This window comes from Amia ocellicauda, chromosome 14 (assembly GCF_036373705.1).
Source record: "Amia ocellicauda isolate fAmiCal2 chromosome 14, fAmiCal2.hap1, whole genome shotgun sequence".
Lineage (NCBI taxonomy): Eukaryota > Metazoa > Chordata > Actinopteri > Amiiformes > Amiidae > Amia > Amia ocellicauda.
Window position 1 is genome coordinate 35,937,838 of NC_089863.1, and position 20,118 is coordinate 35,957,955.

Here is a 20,118-nt window from a genome sequence, read left to right on the forward strand (position 1 = left end):
CCCTTTCCTGCACTGATATTTTTCCATCCATTTTTCTTTTTTTTTTTTTTTTTGCTGGAAATTCCGTCAATACCCGCCAGCCTTTAAGAGACATCATGCAGCCAGACATCTCGGCTTGCGGCCACACCGTCCTGAACGCGCCCGATCTCGTCAGATCTCGGAAGAAAAACTGGGCAGGGCCTGGTCAGTAATTGGATGGTTGACCTCCTGGAAATACCAGGTGCTGAAAGCTTTTTACATCTCCTGGGTAACTTCAGCGTAGCTCTTAATACTCTCATTCAGTCTGGAGGAGATATAATTGAAGAATTGTACATGTACCCGGCTACTTTCAACACCCTGTCCTGCACTGATATTTCTCCCTCCATTTTTCTATTTATTTATTTTTTATTTTTTGCTGGAAGTTCCGTCAATACCCGCCAGCCTTTAAGAGAAATCATGCAGCCCGGCCTCTTGGCTTGCGGCCACACCGTCCTGAACACGCCCGATCTCGTCAGATCTCGGAAGCTAAACGGGGCAGGGCCTCGTCAGTACTTGGATGGGAGACCTCCTGGAAATACCTGGTGCTGCAAGCTTTTTACGTCTCCTGGGAAACTTCATCGTAGCTCTTAATACTCTCTATCTGTCTGGAGGAGATATAATTGAAGTATTGTACACGTACCCGGCTACTTTCAACAGCCTTTGCTGCACTGATATTTTTCCCTCCATTTTCCATTTTTTTTTTTTTTTTTTTTGCTGGAAGTTCCGTCAATACCCGCCAGCCTTTAAGAGACATCATGCAGCCAGGCATCTCAGCTTGTGGTCACACCGTCCTGAATGCGCCCGATCTCGTCAGCTCTCGGAAGCTAAACGGGGCAGGGCCTGGTCAGTACATGGATGGGAGACCTCCTAGAAATACCAGGTGCTGCAAGCTTTTTACGTCTCCTGGGTAACTTCAGCGTAGCTCTTAATACTCTCATTCAGTCTGGAGGAGATATAATTGAAGAATTGTACATGTACCCGGCTACTTTCAACACCCTGTCCTGCACTGATATTTCTCCCTCCATTTTTCTATTTATTTATTTTTTATTTTTTGCTGGAAGTTCCGTCAATACCCGCCAGCCTTTAAGAGACATCATGCAGCCCGGCCTCTTGGCTTGCGGCCACACCGTCCTGAACACGCCCGATCTCGTCAGATCTCGGAAGCTAAACGGGGCAGGGCCTCGTCAGTACTTGGATGGGAGACCTCCTGGAAATACCTGGTGCTGCAAGGTTTTTACGTCTCCTGGGAAACTTCATCGTAGCTCTTAATACTCTCTATCTGTCTGGAGGAGATATAATTGAAGTATTGTACACGTACCCGGCTACTTTCAACAGCCTTTGCTGCACTGATATTTTTCCCTCCATTTTCCATTTTTTTTTTTTTTTTTTTTGCTGGAAGTTCCGTCAATACCCGCCAGCCTTTAAGAGACATCATGCAGCCAGGCATCTCAGCTTGTGGCCACACCGTCCTGAATGCGCCCGATCTCGTCAGATCTCGGAAGCTAAACGGGGCAGGGCCTGGTCAGTACATGGATGGGAGACCTCCTAGAAATACCAGGTGCTGCAAGCTTTTTACGTCTCCTGGGTAACTTCATCGTAGCTCTTAATACTCTCTTTCTGTCTCCAGGAGATATAATTGAAGAATTGTACACGTACCCGGCTACTTTCAACACCCTTTCCTGCACTGACATTTTTCCCTAAATTTTTGTATTTTTTTTTTTTTTTTTTGCTGGAAATTCCGTCAATACCCGCAAGCCTTTAAGAGACATCATGCAGCCAGGCATCTCGGCTTGCGGCCACACCATCTTGAACGTGCCCGATCTCGTCAGATCTCAGAAGCTAAAGGGGGCAGGACCTGGTCAGTACATGAATGTGAGACCTCCTGGAAATACCTGGTGCTGCAAGCTTTTACGTCTCCTGGGTAACTTCATCGTAGCTCTTAATACTCTCTTTCTGTCTGGAGGAGATATAATTGAAGTATTGTACACGTACCCGGCTACTTTCAACACCCTTTCCTGCACTGATATTTTTCCCTCTATTTTTTTTTTTTTTTTTTGCTGGAAGTTCCGTCAATACCCGCCAACCTTTAAGAGACATCATGCAGCCAGGCCTTTCGGCTTGTGGCCACACCGTCCTGAATGCGCCCGATCTCGTCAGATCTCGGAAGCTAAACGGGGCAGGGCCTGGTCAGTACTTGGATGGGAGACCTCCTAGAAATACCAGGTGCTGCAAGCTTTTTACATCTCCTGGGTAACTTCATCGTAGCTCTTAATACTCTCTTTCTGTCTCCAGGAGATATAATTGAAGAATTGTACACGTACCCGGCTACTTTCAACACCCTTTGCTGCACTGGTATATTTCCCTCTATTTTTCTTTTTTTTTTTTCCTGGCAGTTCCGTCAATACCCGCCAGCCTTTAAGAGACATCATGCAGCCAGGCATCTTGGCTTGCGGCCACAACATCCTGAACGCGCCCGATCTCGTCAGATCTCGGAAGCTAAACGGGGCAGGACCTGGTCGGTACATGAATGTGAGACCTCCTGGAAATACCTAGTGCTGCAAGCTTTTACGTCTCCTGGGTAACTTTATCGTAGCTCTTAATACTCTCTCTCTGTCTGGAGGAGATATAATTGAAGTATTGTACACGTATCCAGCTACTGTCAACACCCTTTGCTGCACTGATATTTTTCCATCCATTTTTCTTTTTTGTTTTTATATATTTTTTTTTTGCTGGAAGTTCCGTCAATACCTGCCAACCTTTAAGAGACATCATGCAGCCAGGCCTTTCGGCTTGTGGCCACACCGTCCTGTGGCCACACCGTCCTGAATGCGCCCGATCTCGTCAGATCTCGGAAGCTAAACGGGGCAGGGCATGGTCAGTACTTGGATGTGAGACCTCCTTGAAATACCAGGTGCTGCAAGCTTTTTACGTCTCCTGGGTAACTTCATCGTAGCTCTTAATACTCTCTTTCTGTCTCCAGGAGATATAATTGAAGAATTGTACACGTACCCGGCTACTTTCAACACCCTTTGCTGCACTGGTATATTTCCCTCTATTTTTCTTTTTTTTTTTGCTGGCAGTTCCGTCAATACCCGCCAGCCTTTAAGAGACATCATGCAGCCAGGCATCTCGGCTTGCGGCCACACCATCCTGAACGCGCCCGATCTCGTCAGATCTCGGAAGCTAAACGGGGCAGGACCTGGTCAGTACATGAATGTGAGACCTCCTGGAAATACCTGGTGCTGCAAGCTTTTACGTCTCCTGGGTAACTTTATCGTAGCTCTTAATACTCTCTATCTGTCTGGAGGAGATATAATTGAAGTATTGTACACGTACCCAGCTACTGTCAACACCCTTTGCTGCACTGATATTTTTCGATCCATTTTTCTTTTTTTTTTTTTGCTGGAAGTTCCGTCAATACCCGCCAACCTTTAAGAGACATCATGCAGCCAGGCCTCTCGGCTTGCGGCCACACCGTCCTGAACGTGCCTGATCTTGTAAGATCTCGTAAGCTAAACGGGGCAGGACTTGGTCAGTACTTGGATGGGAGACCTCCTGGAAATACCTGGTGCTGCAAGCTTTTACGTCTCCTGGGTAACTTTATCGTAGCTCTTAATACTCTCTATCTGTCTGGAGGAGATATAATTGAAGAATTGTACACGTACCCAGCTACTGTCAACACCCTTTGCTGCACTGATATTTTTCCATCCATTTTTCTTTTTTTTTTTTTTTTTTTTTGCTGGAAATTCCGTCAGTACCCTCCAGCCTTTAAGAGACATCATGCAGCCAGGCCTCTTGGCTTGAGACCACACCGTCCTGAAGACGCAAGATCTCGTCAGATCTCGGAAGAAAAACTGGGCAGGGCCTGGTCAGTAATTGGATGGGTGACCTCCTGGAAATACCAGGTGCTGAAAGCTTTTTACATCTCCTGGGTAACTTCAGCGTAGCTCTTAATACTCTCATTCAGTCTGGAGGAGATATAATTGAAGAATTGTACACGTACCCGGCTACTTTCAACACCCTTTCCTGCACTGACATTTTTCCCTAAATTTTTGTATTTTTTTTTTTTTTTTTTGCTGGAAATTCCGTCAATACCCGCAAGCCTTTAAGAGACATCATGCAGCCAGGCATCTCGGCTTGCGGCCACACCATCTTGAACGCGCCCGATCTCGTCAGATCTCAGAAGCTAAAGGGGGCAGGACCTGGTCAGTACATGAATGTGAGACCTCCTGGAAATACCTGGTGCTGCAAGCTTTTACGTCTCCTGGGTAACTTCATCGTAGCTCTTAATACTCTCTTTCTGTCTGGAGGAGATATAATTGAAGTATTGTACACGTACCCGGCTACTTTCAACACCCTTTCCTGCACTGATATTTTTCCCTCTATTTTTTTTTTTTTTTTTGCTGGAAGTTCCGTCAATACCCGCCAACCTTTAAGAGACATCATGCAGCCAGGCCTTTCGGCTTGTGGCCACACCGTCCTGAATGCGCCCGATCTCGTCAGATCTCGGAAGCTAAACGGGGCAGGGCCTGGTCAGTACTTGGATGGGAGACCTCCTAGAAATACCAGGTGCTGCAAGCTTTTTACATCTCCTGGGTAACTTCATCGTAGCTCTTAATACTCTCTTTCTGTCTCCAGGAGATATAATTGAAGAATTGTACACGTACCCGGCTACTTTCAACACCCTTTGCTGCACTGGTATATTTCCCTCTATTTTTCTTTTTTTTTTTTCCTGGCAGTTCCGTCAATACCCGCCAGCCTTTAAGAGACATCATGCAGCCAGGCATCTTGGCTTGCGGCCACAACATCCTGAACGCGCCCGATCTCGTCAGATCTCGGAAGCTAAACGGGGCAGGACCTGGTCAGTACATGAATGTGAGACCTCCTGGAAATACCTAGTGCTGCAAGCTTTTACGTCTCCTGGGTAACTTTATCGTAGCTCTTAATACTCTCTCTCTGTCTGGAGGAGATATAATTGAAGTATTGTACACGTATCCAGCTACTGTCAACACCCTTTGCTGCACTGATATTTTTCCATCCATTTTTCTTTTTTGTTTTTATATATTTTTTTTTTGCTGGAAGTTCCGTCAATACCTGCCAACCTTTAAGAGACATCATGCAGCCAGGCCTTTCGGCTTGTGGCCACACCGTCCTGTGGCCACACCGTCCTGAATGCGCCCGATCTCGTCAGATCTCGGAAGCTAAACGGGGCAGGGCATGGTCAGTACTTGGATGTGAGACCTCCTTGAAATACCAGGTGCTGCAAGCTTTTTACGTCTCCTGGGTAACTTCATCGTAGCTCTTAATACTCTCTTTCTGTCTCCAGGAGATATAATTGAAGAATTGTACACGTACCCGGCTACTTTCAACACCCTTTGCTGCACTGGTATATTTCCCTCTATTTTTCTTTTTTTTTTTGCTGGCAGTTCCGTCAATACCCGCCAGCCTTTAAGAGACATCATGCAGCCAGGCATCTCGGCTTGCGGCCACACCATCCTGAACGCGCCCGATCTCGTCAGATCTCGGAAGCTAAACGGGGCAGGACCTGGTCAGTACATGAATGTGAGACCTCCTGGAAATACCTGGTGCTGCAAGCTTTTACGTCTCCTGGGTAACTTTATCGTAGCTCTTAATACTCTCTATCTGTCTGGAGGAGATATAATTGAAGTATTGTACACGTACCCAGCTACTGTCAACACCCTTTGCTGCACTGATATTTTTCCATCCATTTTTCTTTTTTTTTTTTTGCTGGAAGTTCCGTCAATACCCGCCAACCTTTAAGAGACATCATGCAGCCAGGCCTCTCGGCTTGCGGCCACACCGTCCTGAACGTGCCTGATCTTGTAAGATCTCGTAAGCTAAACGGGGCAGGACTTGGTCAGTACTTGGATGGGAGACCTCCTGGAAATACCTGGTGCTGCAAGCTTTTACGTCTCCTGGGTAACTTTATCGTAGCTCTTAATACTCTCTATCTGTCTGGAGGAGATATAATTGAAGAATTGTACACGTACCCAGCTACTGTCAACACCCTTTGCTGCACTGATATTTTTCCATCCATTTTTCTTTTTTTTTTTTTTTTTTTTTGCTGGAAATTCCGTCAGTACCCTCCAGCCTTTAAGAGACATCATGCAGCCAGGCCTCTTGGCTTGAGACCACACCGTCCTGAAGACGCAAGATCTCGTCAGATCTCGGAAGAAAAACTGGGCAGGGCCTGGTCAGTAATTGGATGGGTGACCTCCTGGAAATACCAGGTGCTGAAAGCTTTTTACATCTCCTGGGTAACTTCAGCGTAGCTCTTAATACTCTCATTCAGTCTGGAGGAGATATAATTGAAGAATTGTACACGTACCCGGCTACTTTCAACACCCTTTCCTGCACTGACATTTTTCCCTAAATTTTTGTATTTTTTTTTTTTTTTTTTGCTGGAAATTCCGTCAATACCCGCAAGCCTTTAAGAGACATCATGCAGCCAGGCATCTCGGCTTGCGGCCACACCATCTTGAACGCGCCCGATCTCGTCAGATCTCAGAAGCTAAAGGGGGCAGGACCTGGTCAGTACATGAATGTGAGACCTCCTGGAAATACCTGGTGCTGCAAGCTTTTACGTCTCCTGGGTAACTTTATCGTAGCTCTTAATACCCTCTTTCTGTCTGGAGGAGATATAATTGAAGTATTGTACACGTACCCGGCTACTTTCAACACCCTTTGCTGCACTGGTATTTTTCCCTCTATTTTTCTTTTTTTTTTTTGCTGGCAGTTCCGTCAATACCCGCCAGCCTTTAAGAGACATCATGCAGCCAGGCATCTCGGCTTGCGGCCACACCATCCTGAACGCGCCCTATCTCGTCAGATCTCGGAAGCTAAACGGGGCAGGGCCTGGTCAGTACTTGGATGGGAGACCTCCTAGAAATACCAGGTGCTGCAAGCTTTTCACGTCTCCTGGGTAACTTCATCGTAGCTCTTAATACTCTCTTTCTGTCTCCAGGAGATATAATTGAAGAATTGTACACGTACCCGGCTACTTTCAACACCCTTTCCTGCACTGATATTTTTCCCTCCATTTTTCTATTTTTTTTTTTTTTTTTTTTTGCTGGAAGTTCCGTCAATACCCGCCAACCTTTAAGAGACATCATGCAGCCAGGCCTTTTGGCTTGTGGCCACACCGTCCTGAATGCGCCCGATCTCGTCAGATCTCGGAAGCTAAACGGGGCAGGGCCTGGTCAGTACTTGGATGGGAGACCTCCTAGAAATACCAGGTGCTGCAAGCTTTTTACGTCTCCTGGGTAACTTCATCGTAGCTCTTAATACTCTCTTTCTGTCTCCAGGAGATATAATTGAAGAATTGTACACGTACCCGGCTACTTTCAACACCCTTTGCTGCACTGGTATATTTCCCTCTATTTTTCTTTTTTTTTTTTGCTGGCAGTTCCGTCAGTACCCGCCAGCCTTTAAGAGACATCATGCAGCCAGGCATCTTGGCTTGCGGCCACAACATCCTGAACGCGCCCGATCTCGTCAGATCTCGGAAGCTAAACGGGGCAGGACCTGGTCAGTACATGAATGTGAGACCTCCTGGAAATACCTAGTGCTGCAAGCTTTTACGTCTCCTGGGTAACTTTATCGTAGCTCTTAATACTCTCTCTCTGTCTGGAGGAGATATAATTGAAGTATTGTACACGTATCCAGCTACTGTCAACACCCTTTGCTGCACTGATATTTTTCCATCCATTTTTCTTTTTTGTTTTTATATATTTTTTTTTTGCTGGAAGTTCCGTCAATACCTGCCAACCTTTAAGAGACATCATGCAGCCAGGCCTTTCGGCTTGTGGCCACACCGTCCTGTGGCCACACCGTCCTGAATGCGCCCGATCTCGTCAGATCTCGGAAGCTAAACGGGGCAGGGCATGGTCAGTACTTGGATGGGAGACCTCCTTGAAATACCAGGTGCTGCAAGCTTTTTACGTCTCCTGGGTAACTTCATCGTAGCTCTTAATACTCTCTTTCTGTCTCCAGGAGATATAATTGAAGAATTGTACACGTACCCGGCTACTTTCAACACCCTTTGCTGCACTGGTATATTTCCCTCTATTTTTCTTTTTTTTTTTGCTGGCAGTTCCGTCAATACCCGCCAGCCTTTAAGAGACATCATGCAGCCAGGCATCTCGGCTTGCGGCCACACCATCCTGAACGCGCCCGATCTCGTCAGATCTCGGAAGCTAAACGGGGCAGGACCTGGTCAGTACATGAATGTGAGACCTCCTGGAAATACCTGGTGCTGCAAGCTTTTACGTCTCCTGGGTAACTTTATCGTAGCTCTTAATACTCTCTATCTGTCTGGAGGAGATATAATTGAAGTATTGTACACGTACCCAGCTACTGTCAACACCCTTTGCTGCACTGATATTTTTCCATCCATTTTTCTTTTTTTTTTTTTGCTGGAAGTTCCGTCAATACCCGCCAACCTTTAAGAGACATCATGCAGCCAGGCCTCTCGGCTTGCGGCCACACCGTCCTGAACGTGCCTGATCTTGTAAGATCTCGGAAGCTAAACGGGGCAGGACCTGGTCAGTACTTGGATGGGAGACCTCCTGGAAATACCTGGTGCTGCAAGCTTTTACGTCTCCTGGGTAACTTTATCGTAGCTCTTAATACTCTCTATCTGTCTGGAGGAGATATAATTGAAGAATTGTACACGTACCCAGCTACTGTCAACACCCTTTGCTGCACTGATATTTTTCCATCCATTTTTCTTTTTTTTTTTTTTTTTTTTTGCTGGAAATTCCGTCAGTACCCGCCAGCCTTTAAGAGACATCATGCAGCCAGACATCTCGGCTTGCGGCCACACCGTCCTGAACGCGCCCGATCTCGTCAGATCTCGGAAGCTAAACGGGGCAGGACCTGGTCAGTACTTGAATGTGAGACCTCCTGGAAATACCTGGTGCTGCAAGCTTTTACGTCGCCTGGGTAACTTTATCGTAGCTCTTAATACTCTCTATCTGTCTGGAGGAGATATAATTGAAGAATTGTACACGTACCCGGCTACCTTCAACACGCTTTGCTGCACTGATATTTTTCCCTCCATTTTTCTTTTTTCTTTTGTTTTTTGCTGGAAGTTCCATCAATACCCTCCAGCCTTTAAGAGACATCATGCAGCCAGGCCTCTTGGCTTGAGACCACACCGTCCTGAAGACGCAAGATCTCGTCAGATCTCGGAAGAAAAACTGGGCAGGGCCTGGTCAGTAATTGGATGGGTGACCTCCTGGAAATACCAGGTGCTGAAAGCTTTTTACATCTCCTGGGTAACTTCAGCGTAGCTCTTAATACTCTCATTCAGTCTGGAGGAGATATAATTGAAGAATTGTACATGTACCCGGCTACTTTCAACACCCTGTCCTGCACTGATATTTTTCCCTCCATTTTTCTATTTATTTATTTTTTATTCTTTGCTGGAAGTTCCGTCAATACCCGCCAGCCTTTAAGAGACATCATGCAGCCCGGCCTCTTGGCTTGCGGCCACACCGTCCTGAACACGCCTGATCTCGTCAGATCTCAGAAGCTAAACGGGGCAGGACCTGGTCAGTACATGAATGTGAGACCTCCTGGAAATACCTGGTGCTGCAAGCTTTTACGTCTCCTGGGTAACTTTATCGTAGCTCTTAATACTCTCTATCTGTCTGGAGGAGATATAATTGAAGTATTGTACACGTACCCAGCTACTGTCAACACCCTTTGCTGCACTGATATTTTTCCATCCATTTTTCTTTTTTTTTTTTTGCTGGAAGTTCCGTCAATACCCGCCAACCTTTAAGAGACATCATGCAGCCAGGCCTCTCGGCTTGCGGCCACACCGTCCTGAACGTGCCTGATCTTGTAAGATCTCGGAAGCTAAACGGGGCAGGACCTGGTCAGTACTTGGATGGGAGACCTCCTGGAAATACCTGGTGCTGCAAGCTTTTACGTCTCCTGGGTAACTTTATCGTAGCTCTTAATACTCTCTATCTGTCTGGAGGAGATATAATTGAAGTATTGTACACGTACCCAGCTACTGTCAACACCCTTTGCTGCACTGATATTTTTCCATCCATTTTTCTTTTTTTTTTTTTGCTGGAAGTTCCGTCAATACCCGCCAACCTTTAAGAGACATCATGCAGCCAGGCCTCTCGGCTTGCGGCCACACCGTCCTGAACGTGCCTGATCTTGTAAGATCTCGGAAGCTAAACGGGGCAGGGCCTGGTCAGTACTTGGATGGGAGACCTCCTGGAAATACCTGGTGCTGCAAGCTTTTTACGTCTCCTGGGAAACTTCATCGTAGCTCTTAATACTCTCTATCTGTCTGGAGGAGATATAATTGAAGTATTGTACTCGTACCCGGCTACTTTCAACAGCCTTTGCTGCACTGATATATTTCCCTCCATTTCCATTTTTTTTTTTTTTTTTTTTTGCTGGAAGTTCCGTCAATAACCGCCAGCCTTAAAGAGACATCATGCAGCCAGGCATCTCGGCTTGCGGCCACACCATCCTGAACGCGCCCGATCTCGTGAGATCTCGGAAGCTAAACGGGGCAGGACCTGGTCAGTACATGAATGTGAGACCTCCTGGAAATACCTAGTGCTGCAAGCTTTTACGTCTCCTGGGTAACTTTATCGTAGCTCTTAATACTCTCTCTCTGTCTGGAGGAGATATAATTGAAGTATTGTACACGTATCCAGCTACTGTCAACACCCTTTGCTGCACTGATATTTTTCCATCCATTTTTCTTTTTTCTTTTTTTATATTTTTTTTTTGCTGGAAGTTCCGTCAATACCCGCCAACCTTTAAGAGACATCATGCAGCCAGGCATCTCGGCTTGCGGCCACACCATCCTGAACTCGCCCGATCTCGTCAGATCTTGGAAGCTAAACGGGGCAGGACCTGGTCAGTACCTGAATGTGAGACCTCCTGGAAATACCTGGTGCTGCAAGCTTTTACGTCTCCTGGGTAACTTTATCGTAGCTCTTAATACTCTCTATCTGTCTGGAGGAGATATAATTGAAGTATTGTACACGTACCCAGCTACTGTAAACACCCTTTGCTGCACTGATATTTTTCCATCCATTTTTCTTTTTTTTTTTTTTTTTTGCTGGAAGTTCCGTCAATACCCGCCAACCTTTAAGAGACATCATGCAGCCAGGCCTCTTGGATTGCGGCCACACTGTCCTGAATGCGCCCGATCTCGTCAGATCTCGGAAGCTAAACGGGGCAGGACCTGGTCAGTACTTGAATGTGAGACCTCCTGGAAATACCTGGTGCTGCAAGCTTTTACATCTCCTGGGTAACTTTATCGTAGCTCTTAATACTCTCTATCTGTCTGGAGGAGATATAATTGAAGAATTGTACACGTACCCGGCTACCTTCAACACGCTTTGCTGCACTGATATTTTTCCCTCCATTTTTCTTTTTTCTTTTGTTTTTTCCTGGAAGTTCCATCAATACCCTCCAGCCTTTAAGAGACATCATGCAGCCAGGCCTCTTGGCTTGAGGCCACACCGTCCTGAAGACGCAAGATCTCGTCAGATCTCGGAAGAAAAACTGGGCAGGGCCTGGTCAGTAATTGGATGGGTGACCTCCTGGAAATACCAGGTGCTGAAAGCTTTTTACATCTCCTGGGTAACTTCAGCGTAGCTCTTAATACTCTCATTCAGTCTGGAGGAGATATAATTGAAGAATTGTACATGTACCCGGCTACTTTCAACACCATTTGCTGCACTGATATTTTTCCCTCCATTTTTCTATTTATTTATTTTTTATTTTTTGCTGGAAGTTCTGTCAATACCCGCCAGCCTTTAAGAGACATCATGCAGCCCGGCCTCTTGGCTTGTGGCCACACCGTCCTGAACACGTCCGATCTCGTCAGATCTCGGAAGCTAAACGGGGCAGGGCCTCGTCAGTACTTGGATGGGAGACCTCCTTGAAATACCAGGTGCTGCAAGCTTTTTACGTCTCCTGGGTAACTTCATCGTAGCTCTTAATACTCTCTTTCTGTCTCCAGGAGATATAATTGAAGAATTGTACACGTACCCGGCTACTTTCAACACCCTTTGCTGCACTGGTATATTTCCCTCTATTTTTCTTTTTTTTTTTGCTGGCAGTTCCGTCAATACCCGCCAGCCTTTAAGAGACATCATGCAGCCAGGCATCTCGGCTTGCGGCCACACCATCCTGAACGCGCCCGATCTCGTCAGATCTCGGAAGCTAAACGGGGCAGGACCTGGTCAGTACATGAATGTGAGACCTCCTGGAAATACCTGGTGCTGCAAGCTTTTACGTCTCCTGGGTAACTTTATCGTAGCTCTTAATACTCTCTATCTGTCTGGAGGAGATATAATTGAAGTATTGTACACGTACCCAGCTACTGTCAACACCCTTTGCTGCACTGATATTTTTCCATCCATTTTTCTTTTTTTTTTTTTTTTTTTTTTTTTTTTGCTGGAAGTTCCATCAATACCCTCCAGCCTTTAAGAGACATCATTCAGCCAGGCCTCTTGGCTTGAGGCCACACCGTCCTGAAGACGCAAGATCTCGGAAGAAAAACTGGGCAGGGCCTGGTCAGTAATTGTATGGGTGACCTCCTGGAAATACCAGGTGCTGAAAGCTTTTTACATCTCCTGGGTAACTTCAGCGTAGCTCTTAATACTCTCATTCAGTCTGGAGGAGATATAATTGAAGAATTGTACATGTACCCGGCTACTTTCAACACCCTGTCCTGCACTGATATTTTTCCCTCCATTTTTCTAATTATTAATTTTTTATTTTTTGCTGGAAGTTCCGTCAATACCCGCCAGCCTTTAAGAGACATCATGCAGCCCGGCCTCTTGGCTTGCGGCCACACCGTCCTGAACGCGCCCGATCTTGCCCGATCTTGCCCGATCTTGTCAGATCTCGGAAGCTATACGGGGCAGGACCTGGTCAGTACTTAAATGTGAGACCTCCTGGAAATACCAGGTGCTGCCAGCTTTTTACGTCTCCTGGGAAACTTCATCGTAGCTCTTAATACTCTCTTTCAGTCTGGAGAAGATATAATTGAAGAATTGTACACGTACCCGGCTACTTTCAACACCCTTTGCTGCACTGGTATTTTTCCCTCTATTTTTTTTTTTTTTTTTCGCTGGCAGTTCCGTCAATACCCGCCAGCCTTTAAGAGACATCATGCAGCCAGGCATCTCTGCTTGTGGCCACACCATCCTGAACGCGCCTGATCTCGTCAGATCTCGGAAGCTAAACGGGGCAGGGCCTGGTCAGTACTTTGATGGGAGACCTCCTGGAAATACCTAGTGCTGCAAGCTTTTACGTCTCCTGGGTAACTTTATCGTAGCTCTTAATACTCTCTATCTGTCTGGAGGAGATATAATTGAAGTATTGTACACGTACCCAGCTACTGTCAACACCCTTTGCTGCACTGATATTTTTCCATCCATTTTTCTTTTTTTTTTTTTGCTGGAAGTTCCGTCAATACCCGCCAACCTTTAAGAGACATCATGCAGCCAGGCCTCTCGGCTTGCGGCCACACCGTCCTGAACGTGCCTGATCTTGTAAGATCTCGGAAGCTAAACGGGGCAGGACCTGGTCAGTACTTGGATGGGAGACCTCCTGCTGCAAGCTTTTACGTCTCCTGGGTAACTTTATCGTAGCTCTTAATACTCTCTATCTGTCTGGAGGAGATATAATTGAAGAATTGTACACGTACCCAGCTACTGTCAACACCCTTTGCTGCACTGATATTTTTCCATCCATTTTTCTTTTTTTTTTTTTTTTTTTTTGCTGGAAATTCCGTCAGTACCCGCCAGCCTTTAAGAGACATCATGCAGCCAGACATCTCGGCTTGCGGCCACACCGTCCTGAACGCGCCCGATCTCGTCAGATCTCGGAAGCTAAACGGGGCAGGACCTGGTCGGTACTTGAATGTGAGACCTCCTGGAAATACCTGGTGCTGCAAGCTTTTACGTCGCCTGGGTAACTTTATCGTAGCTCTTAATACTCTCTATCTGTCTGGAGGAGATATAATTGAAGAATTGTACACGTACCCGGCTACCTTCAACACGCTTTGCTGCACTGATATTTTTCCCTCCATTTTTCTTTTTTCTTTTGTTTCTAGCTGGAAGTTCCATCAATACCCTCCAGCCTTTAAGAGACATCATGCAGCCAGGCCTCTTGGCTTGAGACCACACCGTCCTGAAGACGCAAGATCTCGTCAGATCTCGGAAGAAAAACTGGGCAGGGCCTGGTCAGTAATTGGATGGGTGACCTCCTGGAAATACCAGGTGCTGAAAGCTTTTTACATCTCCTGGGTAACTTCAGCGTAGCTCTTAATACTCTCATTCAGTCTGGAGGAGATATAATTGAAGAATTGTACATGTACCCGGCTACTTTCAACACCCTGTCCTGCACTGATATTTTTCCCTCCATTTTTCTATTTATTTATTTTTTATTCTTTGCTGGAAGTTCCGTCAATACCCGCCAGCCTTTAAGAGACATCATGCAGCCCGGCCTCTTGGCTTGCGGCCACACCGTCCTGAACACGCCTGATCTCGTCAGATCTCGGAAGCTAAACGGGGCAGGACCTGGTCAGTACATGAATGTGAGACCTCCTGGAAATACCTGGTGCTGCAAGCTTTTACGTCTCCTGGGTAACTTTATCGTAGCTCTTAATACTCTCTATCTGTCTGGAGGAGATATAATTGAAGTATTGTACACGTACCCAGCTACTGTCAACACCCTTTGCTGCACTGATATTTTTCCATCCATTTTTCTTTTTTTTTTTTTGCTGGAAGTTCCGTCAATACCCGCCAGCCTTTAAGAGACATCATGCAGCCAGGCCTCTTGGCTTGCGGCCACACCGTCCTGAACGCGCCCGATCTCATCAGATCTCGGAAGGTAACGGGGCAGGGCCTGGTCAGTACTTGGATGGGTGACCTCCTGGAAATACCAGGTGCTGCAAGCTTTTACGTCTCCTGGGTAACTTCATCATAGCTCTTAATACTCTCTTTCAGTCTGTAGGAGATATTATTGAAGAATTGTACACGTACCCGGCTACTTTCAAAACCCTTTGCTGCACTGATATTTTTCCCTCCATTTTTCTTTTTTCTTTTTTTTTTTGCTGGAAGTTCCGTCAATAACCGCCAGCCTTAAAGAGACATCATGCAGCCAGGCATCTCGGCTTGCGGCCACACCATCCTGAACGCGCCCGATCTCGTGAGATCTCGGAAGCTAAACGGGGCAGGACCTGGTCAGTACATGAATGTGAGACCTCCTGGAAATACCTAGTGCTGCAAGCTTTTACGTCTCCTGGGTAACTTTATCGTAGCTCTTAATACTCTCTCTCTGTCTGGAGGAGATATAATTGAAGTATTGTACACGTATCCAGCTACTGTAAACACCCTTTGCTGCACTGATATTTTTCCATCCATTTTTCTTTTTTCTTTTTTTATATTTTTTTTTTGCTGGAAGTTCCGTCAATACCCGCCAACCTTTAAGAGACATCATGCAGCCAGGCATCTCGGCTTGCGGCCACACCATCCTGAACTCGCCCGATCTCGTCAGATCTTGGAAGCTAAACGGGGCAGGACCTGGTCAGTACATGAATGTGAGACCTCCTGGAAATACCTGGTGCTGCAAGCTTTTACGTCACCTGGGTAACTTTATCGTAGCTCTTAATACTCTCTATCTGTCTGGAGGAGATATAATTGAAGTATTGTACACGTACCCAGCTACTGTAAACACCCTTTGCTGCACTGATATTTTTCCATCCATTTTTCTTTTTTTTTTTTTTTTTTGCTGGAAGTTCCGTCAATACCCGCCAAACTTTAAGAGACATCATGCAGCCAGGCCTCTTGGATTGCGGCCACACTGTCCTGAATGCGCCCGATCTCGTCAGATCTCGGAAGCTAAACGGGGCAGGACCTGGTCAGTACTTGAATGTGAGACCTCCTGGAAATACCTGGTGCTGCAAGCTTTTACATCTCCTGGGTAACTTTATCGTAGCTCTTAATACTCTCTATCTGTCTGGAGGAGATATAATTGAAGAATTGTACACGTACCCGGCTACCTTCAACACGCTTTGCTGCACTGATATTTTTCCCTCCATTTTTCTTTTTTCTTTTGTTTTTTCCTGGAAGTTCCATCAATACCCTCCAGCCTTTAAGAGACATCATGCAGCCAGGCCTCTTGGCTTGAGGCCACACCGTCCTGAAGACGCAAGATCTCGTCAGATCTCGGAAGAAAAACTGGGCAGGGCCTGGTCAGTAATTGGATGGGTGACCTCCTGGAAATACCAGGTGCTGAAAGCTTTTTACATCTCCTGGGTAACTTCAGCGTAGCTCTTAATACTCTCATTCAGTCTGGAGGAGATATAATTGAAGAATTGTACATGTACCCGGCTACTTTCAACACCATTTGCTGCACTGATATTTTTCCCTCCATTTTTCTATTTATTTATTTTTTATTTTTTGCTGGAAGTTCTGTCAATACCCGCCAGCCTTTAAGAGACATCATGCAGCCCGGCCTCTTGGCTTGTGGCCACACCGTCCTGAACACGTCCGATCTCGTCAGATCTCGGAAGCTAAACGGGGCAGGGCCTCGTCAGTACTTGGATGGGAGACCTCCTGGAAATACCTGGTGCTGCAAGCTTTTTACGTCTCCTGGGAAACTTTATCGTAGCTCTTAATACTCTCTATCTGTCTGGAGGAGATATAATTGAAGTATTGTACACCTACCCGGCTACTTTCAACAGCCTTTGCTGCACTGATATTTTTCCCTCCATTTTCCATTTTTTTTTTTTTTTTTTTTTGCTGGAAGTTCCGTCAATACCCGCCAGCCTTTAAGAGACATCATGCAGCCAGGCATATTGGCTTGCGGCCACACCATCCTGAACGCGCCCGATCTTGTCAGATCTCGGAAGCTAAACGGGGCAGGGCCTGGTCAGTACTTGAATGGGAGACCTCCTAGAAATACCAGGTGCTGCAAGCTTTTTACGTCTCCTGGGTAACTTCATCGTAGCTCTTAATACTCTCTTTCTGTCTCCAGGAGATATAATTGAAGAATTGTACACGTACCCGGCTATTTTCAACACCCTTTGCTGCACTGGTATATTTCCCTCTATTTTTCTTTTTTTTTTTGCTGGCAGTTCCGTCAATACCCGCCAGCCTTTAAGAGACATCATGCAGCCAGGCATCTTGGCTTGCGGCCACACCATCCTGAACGCGCCCGATCTCGTCAGATCTCGGAAGCTAAACGGGGCAGAGCCTGGTCAGTACTTGGATGGGAGACCTCCTAGAAATACCAGGTGCTGCAAGCTTTTACGTCTCCTGGGTAACTTTATCGTAGCTCTTAATACTCTCTCTCTGTCTGGAGGAGATATAATTGAAGTATTGTACACGTATCCAGCTACTGTCAACACCCTTTGCTGCACTGATATTTTTCCATCCATTTTTCTTTTTTCTTTTTTTTTTTTTTTTTTTTGCTGGAAGTTCCGTCAATACCCGCCAACCTTTAAGAGACATCATGCAGCCAGGCCTTTCGGCTTGTGGCCACACAGTCTTGTGGCCACACCGTCCTGAATGCGCCCGATCTTGTCAGATCTTGGAAGCTAAACGGGGCAGGGCCTGGTCAGTACTTGGATGGGAGACCTCCTAGAAATACCAGGTGCTGCAAGCTTTTTACGTCTCCTGGGAAACTTCATCGTAGCTCTTAATACTCTCTATCTGTCTGGAGGAGATATAATTGAAGTATTGTACACGTACCCGGCTACTTTCAACAGCCTTTGCTGCACTGATATTTTTCCCTCCATTTTCCATTTTTTATTTTTATTTTTTTGCTAGAAGTTCCGTCAATACCCGCCAGCCTTTAAGAGACATCATGCAGCCAGGCATCTCAGCTTGTGGCCACACCGTCCTGAATGCGCCCGATCTCGTCAGATCTCGGAAGCTAAACGGGGCAGGGCCTGGTCAGTACATGGATGGGAGACCTCCTAGAAATACCAGGTACTGCAAGCTTTTTACGTCTCCTGGGTAACTTCATCGTAGCTCTTAATACTCTCTTTCTGTCTCCAGCAGATATAATTGAAGAATTGTACACGTACCCGGCAACTTTCAACACCCTTTGCTGCACTGGTATATTTCCCTCTATTTTTTTTTTTTTTTTTGCTGGCAGTTCCGTCAATACCCGCCAGCCTTTAAGAGACATCACGCAGCCAGGCATCTCGGCTTGCGGCCACACCGTCCTGAACGCGCCCAATCTCGTAAGATCTCGGAAGCTAAACGGGGCAGGACCTGGTCAGTACTTGAATGTGAGACCTCCTGGAAATACCTGGTGCTGCAAGCTTTTACGTCTCCTGGGTAACTTTATCGTAGCTCTTAATTCTCTCTTTCTGTCTGGAGGAGATATAATTGAAGAATTGTACACGTACCCAGCTACTGTCAACACCCTTTGCTGCACTGATATTTTTCCATCCATTTTTCTTTTTTTTTTTTTTTTTTTTTTTTTTTTTTGCTGGAAGTTCCATCAATACCCTCCAGCCTTTAAGAGACATCATTCAGCCAGGCCTCTTGGCTTGAGGCCACACCGTCCTGAAGACGCAAGATCTCGGAAGAAAAACTGGGCAGGGCCTGGTCAGTAATTGTATGGGTGACCTCCTGGAAATACCAGGTGCTGAAAGCTTTTTACATCTCCTGGGTAACTTCAGCGTAGCTCTTAATACTCTCATTCAGTCTGGAGGAGATATAATTGAAGAATTGTACATGTACCCGGCTACTTTCAACACCCTGTCCTGCACTGATATTTTTCCCTCCATTTTTCTAATTATTAATTTTTTATTTTTTGCTGGAAGTTCCGTCAATACCCGCCAGCCTTAAAGAGACATCATGCAGCCCGGCCTCTTGGCTTGCGGCCACACCGTCCTGAACGCGCCCGATCTTGCCCGATCTTGCCCGATCTTGTCAGATCTCGGAAGCTATACGGGGCAGGACCTGGTCAGTACTTAAATGTGAGACCTCCTGGAAATACCAGGTGCTGCCAGCTTTTTACGTCTCCTGGGAAACTTCATCGTAGCTCTTAATACTCTCTTTCAGTCTGGAGAAGATATAATTGAAGAATTGTACACGTACCCGGCTACTTTCAACACCCTTTGCTGCACTGGTATTTTTCCCTCTATTTTTCTTTTTTTTTTTCGCTGGCAGTTCCGTCAATACCCGCCAGCCTTTAAGAGACATCATGCAGCCAGGCATCTCTGCTTGCGGCCACACCATCCTGAACGCGCCTGATCTCGTCAGATCTCGGAAGCTAAACGGGGCAGGGCCTGGTCAGTACTTTTATGGGAGACCTCCTGGAAATACCTAGTGCTGCAAGCTTTTACGTCTCCTGGGTAACTTTATCGTAGCTCTTAATACTCTCTCTCTGTCTGGAGGAGATATAATTGAAGTATTGTTCACGTATCCAGCTACTGTCAATACCCTTTGCTGCACTGATATTTTTCCATCCATTTTTCTTTTTTCTTTTTTTATTTTTTTTTCTTGCTGGAAGTTCCGTCAATACCCGCCAACCTTTAAGAGACATCATGCAGCCAGGCATCTCGGCTTGCGGCCACACCATCCTGAACTCGCCCGATTTCGTCAGATCTTGGAAGCTAAACGGGGCAGGACCTGGTCAGTACATGAATGTGAGACCTCCTGGAAATACCTGGTGCTGCAAGCTTTTACGTCTCCTGGGTAACTTTATCGTAGCTCTTAATACTCTCTTTCTGTCTCCAGGAGATATAATTGAAGAATTGTACACGTACCCGGCTACTTTCAACACCCTTTCCTGCACTGATATTTTTCCCTCCATTTTTCTATTTTTTTTTTTTTTTTTTTGCTGGAAATTCCGTCAATACCCACCAGCCTTTAAGAGACATCGTGCAGCCAGACATCTCGGCTTGCGGCCAAACCGTCCTGAACGCGCCCGATCTCGTCAGATCTCGGAAGCTAAACGGGGCAGGACCTGGTCAGTACTTGAATGTGAGACCTCCTGGAAATACCTGGTGCTGCAAGCTTTTACGTCTCCTGGGTAACTTTATCGTAGCTCTTAATACTC

General features: G+C 46.2%; 8 non-coding genes and 47 pseudogenes across 8 annotated transcripts; all 55 read left to right on the top strand.

The window, feature by feature from the left end:
• The first annotated feature begins 113 nt into the window (after positions 1–113).
• On the top strand, positions 114–232 carry LOC136769583 (uncharacterized; annotated as a pseudogene).
• A 221-nt stretch (positions 233–453) lies between these two features.
• LOC136769274 (5S ribosomal RNA) lies at positions 454–572 on the top strand. Its single transcript, XR_010822230.1, has one exon. It is a non-coding gene; the product is annotated as a 5S ribosomal RNA (ribosomal RNA).
• Positions 573–791: 219 nt separating this feature from the next.
• LOC136769445 (uncharacterized) lies at positions 792–910 on the top strand (annotated as a pseudogene).
• A 221-nt stretch (positions 911–1,131) lies between these two features.
• Positions 1,132–1,250, top strand: LOC136769416 (uncharacterized; annotated as a pseudogene).
• Positions 1,251–1,469: 219 nt separating this feature from the next.
• LOC136769275 (5S ribosomal RNA) lies at positions 1,470–1,588 on the top strand. Its single transcript, XR_010822231.1, has one exon. It is a non-coding gene; the product is annotated as a 5S ribosomal RNA (ribosomal RNA).
• Positions 1,589–1,806: 218 nt separating this feature from the next.
• LOC136768996 (uncharacterized) lies at positions 1,807–1,925 on the top strand (annotated as a pseudogene).
• Positions 1,926–2,134: 209 nt separating this feature from the next.
• On the top strand, positions 2,135–2,253 carry LOC136768911 (5S ribosomal RNA). The gene has a single exon (XR_010822046.1). It is a non-coding gene; the product is annotated as a 5S ribosomal RNA (ribosomal RNA).
• Positions 2,254–2,463: 210 nt separating this feature from the next.
• LOC136768989 (uncharacterized) lies at positions 2,464–2,582 on the top strand (annotated as a pseudogene).
• A 240-nt stretch (positions 2,583–2,822) lies between these two features.
• Positions 2,823–2,941, top strand: LOC136768895 (uncharacterized; annotated as a pseudogene).
• Positions 2,942–3,150: 209 nt separating this feature from the next.
• LOC136769486 (uncharacterized) lies at positions 3,151–3,269 on the top strand (annotated as a pseudogene).
• Positions 3,270–3,479: 210 nt separating this feature from the next.
• On the top strand, positions 3,480–3,598 carry LOC136768873 (uncharacterized; annotated as a pseudogene).
• A 218-nt stretch (positions 3,599–3,816) lies between these two features.
• Positions 3,817–3,935, top strand: LOC136769078 (uncharacterized; annotated as a pseudogene).
• A 218-nt stretch (positions 3,936–4,153) lies between these two features.
• LOC136768968 (uncharacterized) lies at positions 4,154–4,272 on the top strand (annotated as a pseudogene).
• A 208-nt stretch (positions 4,273–4,480) lies between these two features.
• Positions 4,481–4,599, top strand: LOC136768922 (5S ribosomal RNA). The gene has a single exon (XR_010822047.1). It is a non-coding gene; the product is annotated as a 5S ribosomal RNA (ribosomal RNA).
• A 210-nt stretch (positions 4,600–4,809) lies between these two features.
• Positions 4,810–4,928, top strand: LOC136768945 (uncharacterized; annotated as a pseudogene).
• Positions 4,929–5,168: 240 nt separating this feature from the next.
• LOC136768896 (uncharacterized) lies at positions 5,169–5,287 on the top strand (annotated as a pseudogene).
• Positions 5,288–5,496: 209 nt separating this feature from the next.
• LOC136769487 (uncharacterized) lies at positions 5,497–5,615 on the top strand (annotated as a pseudogene).
• A 210-nt stretch (positions 5,616–5,825) lies between these two features.
• On the top strand, positions 5,826–5,944 carry LOC136768874 (uncharacterized; annotated as a pseudogene).
• Positions 5,945–6,162: 218 nt separating this feature from the next.
• LOC136769079 (uncharacterized) lies at positions 6,163–6,281 on the top strand (annotated as a pseudogene).
• Positions 6,282–6,499: 218 nt separating this feature from the next.
• LOC136768969 (uncharacterized) lies at positions 6,500–6,618 on the top strand (annotated as a pseudogene).
• A 209-nt stretch (positions 6,619–6,827) lies between these two features.
• On the top strand, positions 6,828–6,946 carry LOC136769307 (uncharacterized; annotated as a pseudogene).
• A 221-nt stretch (positions 6,947–7,167) lies between these two features.
• On the top strand, positions 7,168–7,286 carry LOC136768936 (5S ribosomal RNA). The gene has a single exon (XR_010822049.1). It is a non-coding gene; the product is annotated as a 5S ribosomal RNA (ribosomal RNA).
• A 210-nt stretch (positions 7,287–7,496) lies between these two features.
• LOC136768946 (uncharacterized) lies at positions 7,497–7,615 on the top strand (annotated as a pseudogene).
• A 240-nt stretch (positions 7,616–7,855) lies between these two features.
• Positions 7,856–7,974, top strand: LOC136769528 (uncharacterized; annotated as a pseudogene).
• A 209-nt stretch (positions 7,975–8,183) lies between these two features.
• LOC136769488 (uncharacterized) lies at positions 8,184–8,302 on the top strand (annotated as a pseudogene).
• A 210-nt stretch (positions 8,303–8,512) lies between these two features.
• On the top strand, positions 8,513–8,631 carry LOC136769468 (uncharacterized; annotated as a pseudogene).
• Positions 8,632–8,849: 218 nt separating this feature from the next.
• LOC136769370 (uncharacterized) lies at positions 8,850–8,968 on the top strand (annotated as a pseudogene).
• A 215-nt stretch (positions 8,969–9,183) lies between these two features.
• Positions 9,184–9,302, top strand: LOC136769080 (uncharacterized; annotated as a pseudogene).
• Positions 9,303–9,523: 221 nt separating this feature from the next.
• LOC136769534 (uncharacterized) lies at positions 9,524–9,642 on the top strand (annotated as a pseudogene).
• Positions 9,643–9,852: 210 nt separating this feature from the next.
• LOC136769469 (uncharacterized) lies at positions 9,853–9,971 on the top strand (annotated as a pseudogene).
• Positions 9,972–10,181: 210 nt separating this feature from the next.
• Positions 10,182–10,300, top strand: LOC136769395 (uncharacterized; annotated as a pseudogene).
• A 219-nt stretch (positions 10,301–10,519) lies between these two features.
• On the top strand, positions 10,520–10,638 carry LOC136768892 (uncharacterized; annotated as a pseudogene).
• A 224-nt stretch (positions 10,639–10,862) lies between these two features.
• On the top strand, positions 10,863–10,981 carry LOC136769592 (uncharacterized; annotated as a pseudogene).
• A 215-nt stretch (positions 10,982–11,196) lies between these two features.
• Positions 11,197–11,315, top strand: LOC136769543 (uncharacterized; annotated as a pseudogene).
• Positions 11,316–11,530: 215 nt separating this feature from the next.
• Positions 11,531–11,649, top strand: LOC136769025 (uncharacterized; annotated as a pseudogene).
• A 221-nt stretch (positions 11,650–11,870) lies between these two features.
• On the top strand, positions 11,871–11,989 carry LOC136769533 (uncharacterized; annotated as a pseudogene).
• A 209-nt stretch (positions 11,990–12,198) lies between these two features.
• On the top strand, positions 12,199–12,317 carry LOC136769490 (uncharacterized; annotated as a pseudogene).
• Positions 12,318–13,221: 904 nt separating this feature from the next.
• On the top strand, positions 13,222–13,340 carry LOC136769331 (uncharacterized; annotated as a pseudogene).
• Positions 13,341–13,874: 534 nt separating this feature from the next.
• On the top strand, positions 13,875–13,993 carry LOC136769462 (uncharacterized; annotated as a pseudogene).
• A 215-nt stretch (positions 13,994–14,208) lies between these two features.
• LOC136769081 (uncharacterized) lies at positions 14,209–14,327 on the top strand (annotated as a pseudogene).
• A 221-nt stretch (positions 14,328–14,548) lies between these two features.
• Positions 14,549–14,667, top strand: LOC136769604 (uncharacterized; annotated as a pseudogene).
• Positions 14,668–14,877: 210 nt separating this feature from the next.
• Positions 14,878–14,995, top strand: LOC136769245 (5S ribosomal RNA). The gene has a single exon (XR_010822202.1). It is a non-coding gene; the product is annotated as a 5S ribosomal RNA (ribosomal RNA).
• A 215-nt stretch (positions 14,996–15,210) lies between these two features.
• Positions 15,211–15,329, top strand: LOC136768893 (uncharacterized; annotated as a pseudogene).
• Positions 15,330–15,553: 224 nt separating this feature from the next.
• LOC136769677 (uncharacterized) lies at positions 15,554–15,672 on the top strand (annotated as a pseudogene).
• Positions 15,673–15,887: 215 nt separating this feature from the next.
• Positions 15,888–16,006, top strand: LOC136769544 (uncharacterized; annotated as a pseudogene).
• Positions 16,007–16,221: 215 nt separating this feature from the next.
• LOC136769027 (uncharacterized) lies at positions 16,222–16,340 on the top strand (annotated as a pseudogene).
• Positions 16,341–16,561: 221 nt separating this feature from the next.
• LOC136769439 (uncharacterized) lies at positions 16,562–16,680 on the top strand (annotated as a pseudogene).
• Positions 16,681–16,900: 220 nt separating this feature from the next.
• Positions 16,901–17,019, top strand: LOC136769281 (5S ribosomal RNA). The gene has a single exon (XR_010822237.1). It is a non-coding gene; the product is annotated as a 5S ribosomal RNA (ribosomal RNA).
• Positions 17,020–17,228: 209 nt separating this feature from the next.
• Positions 17,229–17,347, top strand: LOC136769256 (5S ribosomal RNA). The gene has a single exon (XR_010822213.1). It is a non-coding gene; the product is annotated as a 5S ribosomal RNA (ribosomal RNA).
• Positions 17,348–17,587: 240 nt separating this feature from the next.
• Positions 17,588–17,706, top strand: LOC136769496 (uncharacterized; annotated as a pseudogene).
• Positions 17,707–17,925: 219 nt separating this feature from the next.
• Positions 17,926–18,044, top strand: LOC136769380 (uncharacterized; annotated as a pseudogene).
• Positions 18,045–18,253: 209 nt separating this feature from the next.
• On the top strand, positions 18,254–18,372 carry LOC136769612 (uncharacterized; annotated as a pseudogene).
• A 906-nt stretch (positions 18,373–19,278) lies between these two features.
• On the top strand, positions 19,279–19,397 carry LOC136769386 (uncharacterized; annotated as a pseudogene).
• A 224-nt stretch (positions 19,398–19,621) lies between these two features.
• LOC136768924 (uncharacterized) lies at positions 19,622–19,740 on the top strand (annotated as a pseudogene).
• Positions 19,741–19,958: 218 nt separating this feature from the next.
• On the top strand, positions 19,959–20,077 carry LOC136769377 (uncharacterized; annotated as a pseudogene).
• The last annotated feature ends 41 nt before the right edge of the window (positions 20,078–20,118 follow it).